Source organism: Schistocerca serialis, chromosome 4 (assembly GCF_023864345.2).
Source record: "Schistocerca serialis cubense isolate TAMUIC-IGC-003099 chromosome 4, iqSchSeri2.2, whole genome shotgun sequence".
In the NCBI taxonomy this organism is placed as follows: domain Eukaryota; kingdom Metazoa; phylum Arthropoda; class Insecta; order Orthoptera; family Acrididae; genus Schistocerca; species Schistocerca serialis.
Window position 1 is genome coordinate 253,814,096 of NC_064641.1, and position 16,554 is coordinate 253,830,649.

Here is a 16,554-nt window from a genome sequence, read left to right on the forward strand (position 1 = left end):
GGATAACATCGGAAGTTCACTGAGGCTTTTTGCGGATGATGCTGTGGTATATCGAGAGGTTGTAACAATGGAAAATTGTACCGAAATGCAGGAGGATCTGCTACGAATTGACGCATGGTGCAGGGAATGGCAATTGAATCTCAATGTAGATAAGTGTAATGTGCTGTGAATACATAGAAAGGAAGATCCTTTATCATTTATCTACAATATAGCAGGTCAGCAACTGGAAGCAGTTAATTCCATAAATTATCTGGAAGTAGGCATTAGGAGTGATTTAAAATGGAATGATCATATAAAGTTGATTGTCGGTAAAGCAGATGCTAGATTGAGATTCATTGGAAGAATCCTAAGGAAATGCAATCCGAAAACAAAGGAAGTAGGTTACAGTACACTTGTTCGCCCATTACTTGAATACTGCTCAGCAGTGTGGGATCCGTACCAGATAGGGTTGATAGAAGAGATAGAGAAGATCCAAAGGAGGGCAGTGCGCTTTGTTACAGGATCATTTAGTAATCGCGAAAGCGTTACGGAGATGATAGATAAACTCCAGTGGAAAACTCTGCAGGAGAGACGCTCAGTAGCTCGGTACGGGCTTTTGTTGAAGTTTCGAGAACATATCTTCACCGAGGAGTCAAGCAGTATATTGCTCCCTCCTACGTATATCTCGCGAAGAGACCATGAGGATAAAATCAGAGAGATCAGAGCCCACACAGAGGCATACCGACAGTCCTTCTTTCGACGAACTATACGAGACTGGAATAGAAGGGAGAACTGATAGAGGTACTCAAGGTACCCTCCGCCACACACCGTCAGGTGGCTTGCGGAGTATGGATGTAGATGTAGATGTAGATAATGGTTATAGTAACAAAAATGGTCACCATGTTTGGATATGCAGCATATATAAGTTAAATGAAGCATCCTAATATGTAAGTTTATGAGGAACAATCTTTCTTTCCACGAACAATACGAGACTGGTATAGAAAGGATAACAGATAGAGGTACTCAAAATGCCCTCTGCCACACACCGTCGGGTGGCTTGCGGAGTATGGATGTAGATGTAGATGTAGATGTAGATGTAGAAGTTACTTTATTTATATATGTATTTTGAAAATCAATTACAAAGAGCATGAGGAAGGTTTGCACAGTCAAGTGCTAAGCAGACAAGTCACAACGAACTTTTACATCTGCACACAGAATGTCAAAATAAACTACTTATACAAAATTTTAGTGTTTAGAGGTGATACAAAGAAACACGTCAGTATGTGACAAGAATGTAACATGCACCATTTCCCTGCTAGGGGCCCTGAAGGTTTTGATGTTAGCAGTGTTAGGATATGGTGTTCAAACTGCCTTGTGATGAATATTGTAAGAGGGATGTTGCTGAAAATATTGTAACTTTACATCGATTTAATCAGAGCATTCAGGGAAAAGTTAGGGAATTATTTTATGTTCTGGAAAACTCAGGGAATTTTAGCGTTTTGTGTCGAAACCAAGGGAAAGGCTTGATACCTGATTTGATTTTGGGCAGATGCATTTGCTAGCCATCTGCATGTCTCAATGTAGTGCTGTGCTCATCCCACCTCATTTCTCCACCACGAACACCTTCTGTCCCATCCGCTTCACGTGGTCCTCCTCAACCCAAAATGCCACCTTCCAGCACATTGACCTCCACCTCTCTGATGGCTTCATACACACCTCTGTCTATATAAAACCTACTAACCACCAACGTTATCTGTATTTAAACAGCTGTCACACCCTCCACAGCAAGAAATCGCTCACATGCAGCCTGTTCACCTGAGGGCAACGTATCTGCAGCGAGGAGAACTCCCTTACCCAGTATGCTGAATGTCTTATTAGTAGTATACTTCTTAAATTCCATGTATGCTTTTCTATTTAAGATGTGTAATCTTGCTTTTTGTAACTTTAAAGAGCAAATTCAGGCAGTTTGTAGCACAGTTGTTATTCATTTGTTAGTTTTGAAGGGCTAGCAACTGTTTGTTTCAGCCCAGTCAGTCAGTCACATCCCAAGTGTCACGTGTACCACCTGCAATAACAGGAAGTTACATACTTAGCTTTTTCTATGTTTTCTAGTAGTGCTGGAATTGATAGGATGTATGCATGTTGTGTGTACAGCAGAGTCCCGGTAATCCGAACGTTTGGTTAATCCAAACATGAAAAATGTTAGTCTAACTATATAAAACTGTGCGTTAAACTGCTGTACATACACACTGTTTTAATTTACACAGTGCAGTAAACATGTATTAGAAAAATTGGCAAGAAAACATTAGGTTTAAACAATGCATAACAATGAAAGAAAAGCTGTCAAATTTACTAAAATACGGTGCACATTTTATCCCTAACCTCAGTGATTGTTTTTTGGCGTAATGAAGACAGTCTGTTATATGATGCATAGTTGCACCATCATCTCATAAACATCAAAATAACAGGGGTAGCCTTGGGCTGTTGCTCCAAATAATGTGGCCCAAGGTCAAGGGTTTCTGCTGTGGCACTGTGTGGCACCAGCTCTCCTTTGTTGTTTTCAGGCTCATTGTCACTTCCATCACAGCAGTGCACTTCTTCCTGGTCTTGACTCACAGCAGCAACTAAATCACCGTCAGTAAGGTTCTCCACATAAGAAGCCCCATCTGCTGCCACCTACTCATCTACGTCTCCTTCATCTACATCTACATCTACATCTACATTTATACTCCGCAAGCCACCCAACGGTGTGTGGCGGAGGGCACTTCACGTGCCACTGTCATTACCTCCCTTTCCTGTTCCAGTCGCGTATGGTTCGCGGGAAGAACGACTGTCTGAAAGCCTCCGTGCGCGCTCTAATCTCTCTAATTTTACATTCGTGATCTCCTCGGGAGGTATAAGTAGGGGGAAGCAATATATTCGATACCTCATCCAAAAACGCACCCTCTCGAAACCTGGCGAGCAAGCTACACCGCGATGCAGAGTGCCTCTCTTGCAGAGTCTGCCACTTGAGTATATTGAACATCTCCGTAACGCTATCACGGTTACCAAATAACCCTGTGACGAAACGCGCCGCTCTTCTTTGGATCTTCTCTATCTCCTCCGTCAGACCGATCTGGTACGGATCCCACACTGATGAGCAATACTCAAGTATAGGTCGAACGAGTGTTTTGTAAGCCACCTCCTTTGTTGATAGACTACATTTTCTAAGCACTCTCCCAATGAATCTCAACCTGGTACCCGCCTTACCAACAATTAATTTTATATGATCATTCCACTTCAAATCGTTCCGCACGCATACTCCCAGATATTTTACAGAAGTAACTGCTACCAGTGTTTGTTCCGCTATCATATAATCATACAATAAGGGATCCTTCTTTCTATGTATTCGCAATACATTACATTTGTCTATGTTAAGGGTCAGTTGCCACTCCCTGCACCAAGTGCCTATCCGCTGCAGATCTTCCTGCATTTCGCTACAATTTTCTAATGCTTCTAATGCTTCACTAGCTTCTTCACATCCAGGGATGTATCATTTGTAGTAGATTTTCCTCTTCATTTTCAACTAGGTTGTCCTGAAATTCAAGAGATGTCCACAGTGTTCTCCAGATTTTTGCAAAGTATTTTCTGAAATATTCTGCCATGCCTCAGTGGCCCAATAAACAACATCCCTCACATTGGTCTTTTTTATTTTGTCCACCAAAGGAATACTATCATCATGGATCAGCATTCTTAAAAATTGTTTTCTTTAAATCAGTTTTAATGTTTGCAGTATGCTCTGGGCCATTGGCTGTAGAAGTGATGTAACATTTGGAGGCAATAACTTCACCACAATTTCTCCATCACATAATTCCTTAGTGCTGGGGTGAGATGGCGCGTTATCAGTCAAAAGGATTGCACGGGGAGACAAATGACTTTCCTTACAAAACGGTCAAACAGAGGGAACAAACTGGGTGTGTAATCATTTTTTGAACAGCTTACCATCCAGCCATACTTTTTTCTGGTTGCGATAATATACGGGCAGGGTCTTCATGTTGCTCTGGGCCTAGCAGAATTACCAATCAGCATTAAAGGGAGCTTGTGATTACCAGCAGTGTTGCTGCACGGTAATGAAGTCACACGATCTTTGCACATTTTAAAACCAGTAGCATGGTCTTCTGCTTTTGATGCCAGGCTTTTTGTTGGCAACACCCTAAAATCAAGGCCAGTCTCATCAGCATTATAAATTTCCCTCTCTTATCATTTTTTCAAACTCACCCAGGTATTCCTTTGCTGCTTCATGGTCAAAAGAGAGCTTCTCTCCAGTAATTGTTAGCTGACGGATTCCATGATGTTTTTTGAATCTGTCCAACCAACCTGTACTCACACTAAAAGGATCATCACCAATCATTAACTTGTTCAGGTAAACAGCCTTCTCCTGAACCACTGCTCCACTGAGAGGAGTTCCCCTATCTCTTTCCTGCCTGCCGAATTTCGAGTGTTTTTCCTGAAGACGTTGCACAGGACTGTTCAAGCTTCACTCAGTTGTTCTTCCAATCACAAATTGTTGCTGTACCAACACCCAGTTCTGTTGCCAGTTTAGATACATTCTCACCATTGTCTATCTGTTTCAGAGCATTTAGTTTTTGTTTGAGAGTTAACGTTGTATGTTTCCATTTACTCATGACGAAAATACATACACCACTACACCTGAATGAATACAATACAATGCAACTGTTACATGTGCCAGGGGCTATAACACTACCTTGGAGAACGCCAGAAATCACTTCTGTTTTACTCGATGACTTTCCCTCAGTTACTACGAACTGTGACCTCTCTGATAGGAAATCACAAATCCAGTAACATAACTGAGATGATATTCCATAAGCATGCAATATCACTACAAGCCGCTTGTGTGGTACAATGTCAGAAGCCTTCCAGAAATCCAGAAATATGGAATCGATCTGAAATCCCTTGTCAATAGCACTCAACACTTCATGTGAATAAAGAGCTAGTTGTGCTTCACAAGAACGATGTTTTCTCAACCCATGTTGACTGTCTGTCAATAGACAGTTTTCTTCAAGGTAATTCATAATGTTTAAACACAATATATGTTCCAAAACCCGATGATGCGTGTTGTGGAGGAGCTGGTCTAGTTTGTGAACAGCTGAGGGCACTTTCAGCTATGGCCACCTTTCTTAGGCTATTGCTGCAGGGTGTAGCTGTGGTGGAGCGTCTGGCATGTCACATGGGATACCTCTGGTGTCACTTGTTTTGCCCATGGGCTCTGCTGCTGAGGCACCTCCCAGCAGGCTTGATGTGGATGGTCCGCCCTCACCACAGGCTGAGTGGTGGGTGGTAATGCATTTGCATCCCTAGAGGTGGAGGGTCAGTGTGGAGGCCAGCTGTCTGGCCTCACCCATTCACACAGTGAGTAGACAGGTTGCCACTCCTCCAGCAGAGTCTGAGCAGGCACACTGGGGAAGGGGTTGGGTAGTTATTGGGAGATCCAGTGCTAGGTGCTTTATGGGGCCTCTTAGGGAAATAGCATTCAAGGCTGGAAAGAAAGTCAGTGTGCACTCAGTACGTCTGCTTGGGGGCCTTGTCAGAGATGTGGAGCAGGCCTTGCCTATGGGTGTCAAGCTGGCGGGGTGCAATTGTCTGCAAGTTGTGGTTCATGTCAACACTAATAATACCTGTTGCTTGGGTTCTGAGACCATCTTCAGTTCATGTGTTCAACTGACAGAATTGCTGAAGCCTGCTGGCGTCGTGTGCAGGGTGCAAATGAGCTTGAAATTTGCAGCATTGTTCCCAGAGTTGATTGGGGGTCCTTTGGTTTGGAACCGAGTGGGAGGTCTCGGCTGAAGACTTCGTCAGCTCTATGAAAGTTTTGGCAATACGTACAGTGTGCCAGAAACTGCAAGGCTGGGTGCAACTTGTAATGTAGGGTAGCTCAGCAAAGGACAAGCATATTAGCCATCACAGGTAAAAAGTATATGCTAGAACTTGGGAAATCTAATCCCTTCACATTGTAGGATTGTGCTTCTTGGTAATGGACAATCAGAAACATTTAAGACTCTAGTTGAAGTAAAATGTCTTTTTGTTCAGAATATGGTTTGATTTTCTCACTGGAGAACTCCTTTATAGATGAGCTACACTTTTCTGGAATTTTTCCAATAAACCGAAGTTGACCTTTCCCTGCAACAGAACTTACGTGCATGTTCCATTTCACATCACTCTGCAAGAGGACAGTATCTGGAAAAAGTGGGTATCTTGGAAAAAAAAAAAAAAAAAAAAAAACACACCACAGTTCTCATCCTCCGTTTGTGTTAACATGTGAATGTTTTGATGTCCAATTTAAAAACAACTCCAGTAAACATTATGAGCAAGTTCATAGTGTGAAGTGATTATGAAGTAAAGTATAACTACAGGGAAGCTATTAGAACTGAAGATAAACTTGCATTATTCCGCAATTAACAGTTTTTTATTCCATTTTGAAGTTTGTTAACATTTCTGAACATTTAAAATTTCAGATAGCATAATGTGAAGGACAACCAAACAATTTAAAATCAGAGATGGTAAAATAGTCTATAATAAAATTAAGTGAAAGTCCAAATCTGCAATAGCTGTTTATTGTGTTTTCAGTGTATGACGTCTGGTTTCATACCATGGAGGTATATTTTCAGGTCATATAAAACTAATACTTCATGTGCCATGAATTCCAAGTCCAAATGCATTCCTCGGTAAAACCTTGGATGAAACAGCAGCTGGAGATCTGATCTGAACCATGCATGATCACCAGTACATCTCCAAAACACAGTGATGGTTTTATTTTGTCATACGTGGACTGTCATGTGGTGTCTGGGCTCACCTGTTGACTGTGTTCTGGAGATGTATTAATGATCGTGCATTGTTCAGATGGGATGGCCATCTGCAGTTTCATCCAAGGTTTTACCAAGGAGTGACATGTTTTCACACACACACCTGTACCTTGTAATTCATAGCACATGAAGTATTAGTTTTGTATGACCTGAAGATATATCTCCAGGGCATGAAACAGCTCATCATACAGTGAAAACACAATAAACAGCTATTGCAGATTTGAACTTTCACTCCATTTTAATATAGGTTATTCTACCATCTCCAATTTTAACCCAACCCTTTTGGTGAGCTTGGAGAAATTTGAGTGACCGTTGTGACCATTAACCTGTTCATAATGAAGCTAAAGAAAAATCACATGTGGTTTTCATATCTCCACAAATTGCAGAACAGTTTTTCTATTTTTACTTCTGTGTTCATTTCTGAGACAACTTCACAGTTTCATCCAACTTTTTCTAATGCACATGTTAGATATGAATGTTTTTAAGGGCGCACAGCATCCAGTTATTCATACAAAAGTATTGGTTACAGTTACGGAATGAATGACCAAACTGTTCAGAGAATTGTGAATGATAGCATACTTGGATCATCAGTCTTCTGACTGGTTGGTTGCAGCATGCCCATAATTTTCTCCTATACCTTTGTCTTCATCTCATGATATTACTTACACTTAATATCCTTATTTATCTGCTGTATACAGGGTGGGCCAAAAGTCACTGCTCATCGTAACCTAACTGAATACAAGAGATCAGTTCGAATTCAGATATAACTAAACACTATACTGAAGCTACAGGATTATTTATAACAATTTTTCTCTTAATTTGTTTAACATTGACTCCCTAAATTGAAGCCTCCAATCAGGATTGTCTTCCAGTAGTCCTTGTATGAGACGAAAATATATAATGTTTGAATTTGCTGTTAAGTAAAATTCTCCGCTCAGAAGTTCTGGAAATATCCTATCTGAGAGATATCCCACAGGTAGATTCCTTAGGACTCTGAATAACCACTTGTAAAACTTTAATCTTAGTTTCATCACTTATTGATGATGGTCTACCTGACCTGTAGCAATCTGCTACACATCCACTTTTCTCAGAACATTTCTGTAAATTGTAGGCAGCCTTCCTTGTAGATGGAACATGTTGAAATTATTGTTCCACTCGTTTGTAGCATTGTACCACAGTTTTAAAGCAAAACTCTGTCTTCATTAGAAAACACCTTCACAACAGGTCAGAATCGACAGTTAACAATGTCACTTATGTTTGATTTAATAGCTGTGCACTTTGGTCTTTGTGTCAATAATTATCTGAAAGAAAATGTAGCTGTCCAGCTCCGGTGTTTATATCTATAATTATCACAAACAAACAATATTATCTATTATCTTAATGTCTTCAATGGGTTACAGTGAATAATCACTTTTGGCCCGCCCAGTAAATTTCAGTCTCTGTCTTCCACTAGAGTGTTTGCCCCCTGTTGCTCTCTCTGGTACATGGAAGCTACTTTCTGATGTCATAACACATGTTGTGTCCTGTCCCTTTTTCTAGGTAGTATTTTCCACATATTACTTTCCTTGACAGTTCTGCGGAGAACCTTTTCTTTTCTATTAGTTATTAGTCCATGTAATTTTCAGCACCCCACTGCAAAACTGCAACTCAAACATATTAGTTGCCTTCTGTTAGGGTTTTTCCACAGCCTGTGAGCTACTTTGAAACTATGCCCATGAGTTACTTTGAAACTATGCTGAGCACCAGAAGTACAACTTCGTAAATTTATTTCTTGAATTATTCTTTAATTTTGACACTAGCATATTGCTTTTGATGAAGAATGCTCTCTTTGCCTGCACTAATCTGCTTCATATGTCCTCCCCACTTTGTCCACCATGCATTAGTTTGCTTCCAAGGTAGCAGCACTCCTTCACTGTTTCTGCTAAGTGGTCCCCAACCCGTGATGGTAAATTTATCACTAATTCCATTTCTACCTGTCCTCAATATTTTAATCTGTCTTTTGTGTACTATCTATATTTTGTACTCACTAGACTGTCCTTTCCATTCAACGTGTTCTGTAAATTTTCTTAACTCTAACTGAGAATAATAATGTCATCAACGAATCTTATCATTGATATCTTTTCACCCTGAATGTTAATGCCACTTCTAGAACTTGGTTTTAATTCCTTCATTGCTTCTTCTATGTATACACAGTGAGGCAACTAGGACAGCTCACCTTAAATATGAGGGTTGGAACTTAAATAGTGGCAACTATTTATTCACAATCGATACAAAAGAGTTACATGTTTGCAACTGTTACTGTCCTTCAAAGTAGTCACCAGAATTGTGTAGAACCCATTGCCAGTGATGTGGAAGGTGTAGTATACCATTAGCAGAGCCTGTTCTGTGGATGATGCGAATGGAGCAGTCTACTGCCTGTCAAATTTCTGGAACAGTTCTGAAGCAAATGGAATCAAATCAAAGTCACAAGGACTTAAGTCCGGGGAGTATGGTGGATGGTACAGTACTTCCCAGTCCCACCGACCAAACAGAGCAGCCATAGCTTGTGCCATATGTGCCCGCGCATTGTCATTGCAAAATGATGGGTGGGTTGCACAGAAAGTGTCGCCGCTTCTTTCGCAAAGCTGGTCGCAGGTGATGCTATAAAAATGAACAGTAATACTGTGCATTGATGGTCTGCTGTGGAGGAATGCAATGCATTAGGATAACACCATCACAGTCGTACACCAGAATCACCATTCTGGGGCTCTGACGCAACCCATAATGACGCCATTCATTGGATTGGCATCTCAGTTTTGGCTTGTACGATGTGGCCCATGTCTCATCCAGTGTTACGATATGGCGTAAGAAAGCCTCTTCTTCGCACTCATAGTGCTCCAAGTGCATCTGAGTAGCATTGTAATGCATCCATTTCTGCATTTCCATCAACTCATGCAGAACCCATCATGATGCAATTTTTCGCATGCCCAGGTGTTTCTTCAGGATGCGAAGCACAGCCATATATGCTAATCTGGTCTCGTGGGCGAGCGAATCATATGGCGTCAATCATTGTCATCTAATGTGGCAACAGCACGCACTTCTTCAGAGATGCTCAGACAACCTGTCCGATGCATGTCTGCCACAGTTTGCTGACCTTCATTGAAGCCTTTTACCCAATGTGCCACTCTTCTGTACAGCAATGCCGATTCTCTGCATGCCTCTTGAAGACCTTGATGACACTGTCATGCTGTATGACCTCTTTACACATTCAGTCTTCAAAATGGTCCAAATGGCTCTGAGCACTATGGGACTTAACATCTGAGGTCATCTGTCCCCTAGAACTTAGAACTACTTAAACCTAACTAGCCTAAGGACATCACGCACATCCATGCCCGAGGCAGGATTCGAACCTGCGACTGTAGCGGTCTCACGGTTCCGGACTGAAGCGCCTAGAACTGCTCAGCCACCCCGACCGGCATTCAATCTTCATCCAACTGCATTGTTCCTGTTCCGAAAACATAGTGACACCATTATGTTAGACCTCTTGCTCACAAGTGACTGTGTTTCCCTCGATTGTGCGCATGCCAGTGACATGGGATGGGTGAGTCCATTTTCTCGGAGGTAAGGTAGGTATGTAAACAATGTGTGCTGTCAGTAACAATAGTAGATTCCATTGCATAGTGTCTCCACAGCAGTGTTGCATGTATTTAAGTTCTAACCTACGTATATTCAGAACACATAAATAAATCGATGTGCTATCTTTGCTAAGTTTTCATGGGCATTGTGACAGATCTGATGTTCACAAGTAATTTTTAATGTTTATAGATGTTAAATTATGCCACCAACTTTTTAAAAAATGAAACTGTGTGAATTTTTCTGTGGCCCTGAACAGAGCCTTCATTGACATAAAACGTGTGGAACGTGATTAGGTAGTAACAAAATAACAGTACCATAAACCACTGTCTTGCTGCCAGGAGAAGTAGTTACACAGATGTCTCTCCTACTGCATAAAAAGTAAGAAAACACTTACGTCAGTTATTATTTGTCTATTTATTATTATGGTTATTATATCAAATGCTCAACATGTTTACCTGTAGTAGTGATACATGCTATAAAAAGACTCTGGCACCTGCACACTAATTTCATCTAGACTGTAGTGTAAGCCCATTGTATTGGAATTTTGCATCTTTGTGAGTCATTGGCATTTCCTTGTTTTAATTCTACTCTCACATAAAAGTCCTGATGTGTGAAGCCTGATGAAGGTGCAGATTTTGTGTTTCCCAAAAGACTGTTCCAGTGATCTCTAAATGTTTTGTTAAGAAAGTCTAAATATCTGTGCAGAAAGGGTGAGACATCCATGATGTTGGCACCACATGGATTGCCTTACGTCCAATGAGGAATCTTCCAACAACTACAGCAACATCCATCTTAGGAACTGTAGGTACTTAAGTTCCATCGATAAAACGGGAACAAATTATGTGATTCTTGAAAAGCCTGCACAACATGCTGACTGGTCAAGATGATTGTTTATTCACATCTCACATATAGCATGGTGTTTCAGTTGCCCTTTTGTGTCCTGGGGTTTGTAAACAGTGCTTCATGCAATAAACTGTTGCGCGAAAGCACTGCATCACTTTGCACTATTTATTGATATCATTCAGGGAGCTGTGCTCAGTTTTTAAAGTAATTTCCATCAAGCTGATGGAGTGAATTATGGAAAGGACGAAATGTCATGGAATGCACAGAACACTCTCCTGGCTAATTCTACTTGCACATTGAAGCTGCCTCATAGTTATGTGGATTGTGTGTTATCACTTCTAAAATGTTAGTGCATTTCTTTCATCAGTTACTGTTCTTTTTCATTGGTGTTATTTTATTCTTTGTGCTTCCAGTCCCTTGCTCTTTTCCTTCCCCCCCCCCCTCCCCCCCCCCTTTTTTTTTTTTTTTTTTTTAAAAAGAATAAAAGAAAAAGTTTGCAAAGACAGATCATGAGGACTTCGTGTTTTCAGTATGCCTTTCACTATACAACCTCATGAATGTTCTAACAGTTATGTGACATTCTTCCATAAACAGAACACATATCCACTTTTCTGACTATATCATATATTTTGAAAGACTGACTAGCTTCAGGGGCATTTTGTGTGATCACCATGACAGGAGAGGACAAGCTGATGGGCACAGCTAAATAAATACATGAACTGTACCTGAGCTGTGTGGTAGCTTACATTTGACACAGTAAAGCAGATGTTTGTGGATCCTATTCTCCTGACAATGGGGCAGTGGGCTGCAGAACTGTTATCTTCTTATTCTTATCTTATCCTGGATTTATTTGTGGTAGCCTCTCTCACATGCCTCACACTGTATGCAGGTGAAGTAGCAGAGGAGAAAGATTGCCTTCCTGCCTTGTGCTCTCTATAATTTGAGCATATATTTCTTGGTCTAACATTTTTATTATTCCCTGTTCATTTTTGTACATGTCATACATTACCTATTTTCCCATATAGTTTATACCAATTTGGTAAGGACTACAAACATATTGCTATGCTGTGCAGTGTAAAACACTTCTCTGTGTCAAAAATCATATGACATTGTCTTGATTTTTCTTAAGTCTTGCTTCCATTATCAGTCATGTTAGCAAAACTACCTGTCTTGGTGCCTTTACCATTCAGAAAGCCAAACTGATTGTTATTCAACAGCTCCTCAATTTTCCTTCAAAGAGGTATGTGCTTTGATGGGTGGTAGTATTGGTGATTCTTAACAAAAAACTGAAAGGATTATAAGTCCTTTTTTTTAACTGTATCCGAGTGCCAGTTGCATGTCCTTCTTCACCAGAACTCACATGTGAATACAACCAGAGTGACATAGGCTGCAAGTTGTGTCTTTGCTGACCATTTCATGTTTGCAGACTGAATTTTTCACAGCATTCTTCTCGCTTGTATTTTATATATGTGTGCTTCAATACAGGACTGTATGAATGAGCTCAGATCAGCAATACAGCAGCTGTCTACAAGAGCTGCAAAATGCTCTGCAGTTGACAGTGGCCTTTTTAAACATATTTTTCAAGGAAATATACACAATTAAACGAAACATATCTAAAAACAAAGATGATGTGACTTACCAAATGAAAGTGCTGGCAGGTCGACAGACACACAAACATACACACAAAATTCAAGCTTTCGCAACAAACTGTTGCCTCATCAGGAAAGAAGGAAGGAGAGGGAAAGACGAAAGGATGTGGGTTTTAAGGGAGAGAGTAAGGAGTCATTCCAATCCCGGGAGCGGAAAGACTTACCTTAGGGGGAAAAAAGGACGGGTATACACTCGCGCACACACACACACATATCCATCCACACATATACAGACACAAGCAGACATATTGTAAATATTGTAAATATGTCTGCTTGTGTCTGTATATGTGTGGATGGATATGTGTGTGTGTGCGAGTGTATACCCGTCCTTTTTTCCCCCTAAGGTAAGTCTTTCCGCTCCCGGGATTGGAATGACTCCTTACTCTCTCCCTTAAAACCCACATCCTTTCGTCTTTCTCTCTCCTTCCTTCTTTCCTGATGAGGCAACAGTTTGTTGCGAAAGCTTGAATTTTGTGTGTATGTTTGTGTGTCTGTCGACCTGCCAGCACTTTCATTTGGTAAGTCACGTCATCTTTGTTTTTAGATATATTTTTCCTACTTGGAATGTTTCCCTCTATTATAACCAATTAAACAAAACGTTAGACATGCAGTTTCATTTACTATCACCTATGTTTGTCCTGCTCCCCATTGTTTTTATTTGTTTCCTTGGAAACTGTTGTATGTTCATATGAAATTGTTTGTTCAGAATCACTAGTACTGTCACTTCTCAGAGCATGTACCTCATCTCCTGATTGTCTCTGTATTAATTTGGTAGGCAACTGAGAAGTTGTCAAGCTGACTGTGCAATAGATCCTGCATTTATCTACACTTGCTGTGTTCAAGACTGAGTGGATGGTATTCTGCCAAAAGCCCATTGGTGTGACTGAAGAAATATTCAGAAAAAATGTTAGGCTTCTAGACTTAACAGAACTATCACATCACTGATATTCAATAAATGGCAAATATATAACCATTATTGAACTGAAAGTCTGCATCCTCGGTTCTATAACTGTAAAAAGTAATTTTTCTATTGTATGTATGGCAATAGTAATTGTGAACTATAGTTTTACTAGAGTTGATACATTTGCAAATAATTTTCAAGGGACAAAAATAAGGAATGTGATATCTTAGCTACCAGATAAAATAAATGGTCAAAGGGTAATAAGGCCATACAGTCAAGTGAGGATGAGGCATTTCTGTTACTTGGAAGCAAATGTGACGTTTCTACCATTCCTGGATCATGAGTAAGGTATCATAGTCTTCAATTAGGGATTGTCACAAGCATGGTAACTGGTTGAATATGTTTTTATTGATGACATATCACTTTTTAGTATTCAAGAAAACTTTCAAAATTAAAGAAAAGACTCCAGAAAATGTAGTTTAGGCTGGATGTGTTCTCAACAGCTATAAGCCAGTCAACTTGCTGTTACCATAGGGCGACGGTGATGCTGAAGAGTTAGAATCAATTTCTAAAAATGACATTGTCCGTTGCAGCATGTGAGAGCTAGAGCTTTGATGCATGGCTTCATCCTTCACGGTATGAAACAACTAATAATTTGGACATCAGTTGATTATCACTGCAGCAGAAAGAATTGACCACTAATAGGTCCTTTTAGATTGTGTTTTGTTGGCAGACACACCTGTTATGGTTGCTGGGAATTTACTGAAAAGGTTCTATCCCCAGTGTTTGTTGTGTTTACACAAACCAGCTTTTTCTGAACTGTTAATATTTGCAGGTTGTACTCAGTCCCAGATCTACAATATTTCCGAACGAGAGCAAAAACTTGATAGTGGCACCTCTCCTCCCCTCGAGTCTTTGAGATCAGTTAAAAAAAAAAAAAAAAGTACAGTGCCACACCTCTTCACACAGCATTCTTTTACTGCATGTCAATGTATTTCGCTCTGTAGAATTGAAATGAGTATATTTTGTAATGGAAGGCATAAAAGCTATATCCAGGACAGTGGAAATTAAAATGCCCTGTGGTGCCTTTCCCGCTCCCAGTCAACCAGTCAGTCTGACTAGACAACTGGCACTTAGTAGTGTAGCCTTCTGGCAAAAATTTTCTGGCAAAATTTCATTTTCTTGAATACACCGAGAAGATGATATGTAATCTTTCTTACCTGTTATTCCTGTTAAGTCTTTTATTTCCAGTCTGGTAGTCTGAATCTATGGATTTCACTAATAATTATAACAATGCTGATAATTCTCACACCCAGTCAACTACATAAACAAAGAGTGATTGGCATTCACCCATTTGGGTTTATTTGGCTCATCTCATATAGCCCTTCCCCTTTTGTCTGCAGGCCCTTAGATGTGGCGGGGTTCACTTAGCAAAGACATCTCATACGCTATGCATGCATTCAAAAATCAACTTATGATTCGTTCAGAAATCAACTTAGAATGTGTTCAAAAATGTTCAAAATCCAACAGGAATGTGTTACAAAATCATATGAATAATCAATAGACCAATGGACCTGGATGCTAGGTGCTTTGTGGAACAAGGTTATTTCCTTCAAGAAAACGAATTTGGCACCCCCCTGAAATTGCCACCTGGGGCAGATACCCCGGTTTGCACCCCCTAGATCTGGGCCTAGTTGTACCATATCCATACCATTACTTGTCATATTTCTAACGACTATGAGCAAGCTGCATAGTATCCTGATTATTTTGAAGTTTTGTTTTCAGTTTTCTTTGAGCTGTTTGTTTCATGACTGCCTGAAATTTTCGTTAGCTTTTGAGTACATTGTGAGCCCTACTTCATTCTCATTAATCTATGCATATGATGATAAGGCTGATAGAATGCTGATCTTTTGATACTGCTCCATTAAGTTAGTTATCAAGAAGGGCATTGAAAAAGACAGTGATTATAGGAACTGAAACAATAAATCACTTAGAAGGGAGGCTCAAGAATAATATGCTAACTGCCTCTTCTGAATAACATTAGAATAAAATTGATTCACAGAATTGATCCAGAATGTCATAATTGAGCATAATTTTTATGGATTTAATGCAGAATATCTACATCAACATCTATACTCTCCAAACCACTGTGAAGTGCATGGCAGAGGTTGTGGCCCATTGTAACAGTTATTGGGGTTTCTTCCCATTGCATTCTTGTTTGGAGCACTGGAAGAATGATTACTTGAATTCCTCTGAGCATGCTACAATTATTCTAATCTTGTACTCAATATCCCTATGTGATTGATACGTAGGGAGTTGTCGTATATTCCTAGAGTCATCATTTAAAGCCAGTTCTTGAAACTTTGTTAGTAGACTTTCTCAGGATAGTTTATCTTCAAGAGTCTTCCAGTTCAGTGCCTTCAGCATCTCTGAGATACTTTCCCATGGGCAAAACAAAACTGCAACCATTCATGCATCCTTCACTATATATGTTCAATATCCCCTATTAGTCCTGTTTGGCACAGGCCCCACACGCTTGAGCAGTATTCTCGACTAGGTCCTGTGAGTGATTTGTAAGCAGTCTCCTTTGTGGACTGATTGCACTTTCCCAGTACTCTACCACTAAACCAAAGTCCACCATCTGCTTTATTGACGACAGAGCCTACGTGACCATTCCATTTCATATCCCCATTAAAGTGTTATACCC

At 40.2% G+C, this 16,554-nt stretch overlaps 1 protein-coding gene across 2 annotated transcripts in view; it reads left to right on the forward strand.

Moving 5' to 3' along the window:
• Positions 1 to 16,554, forward strand: part of LOC126473863 (TGF-beta-activated kinase 1 and MAP3K7-binding protein 1-like) — a 100,228-nt gene that overhangs the window by 63,932 nt on the left and 19,742 nt on the right. The window lies entirely within an intron of this gene.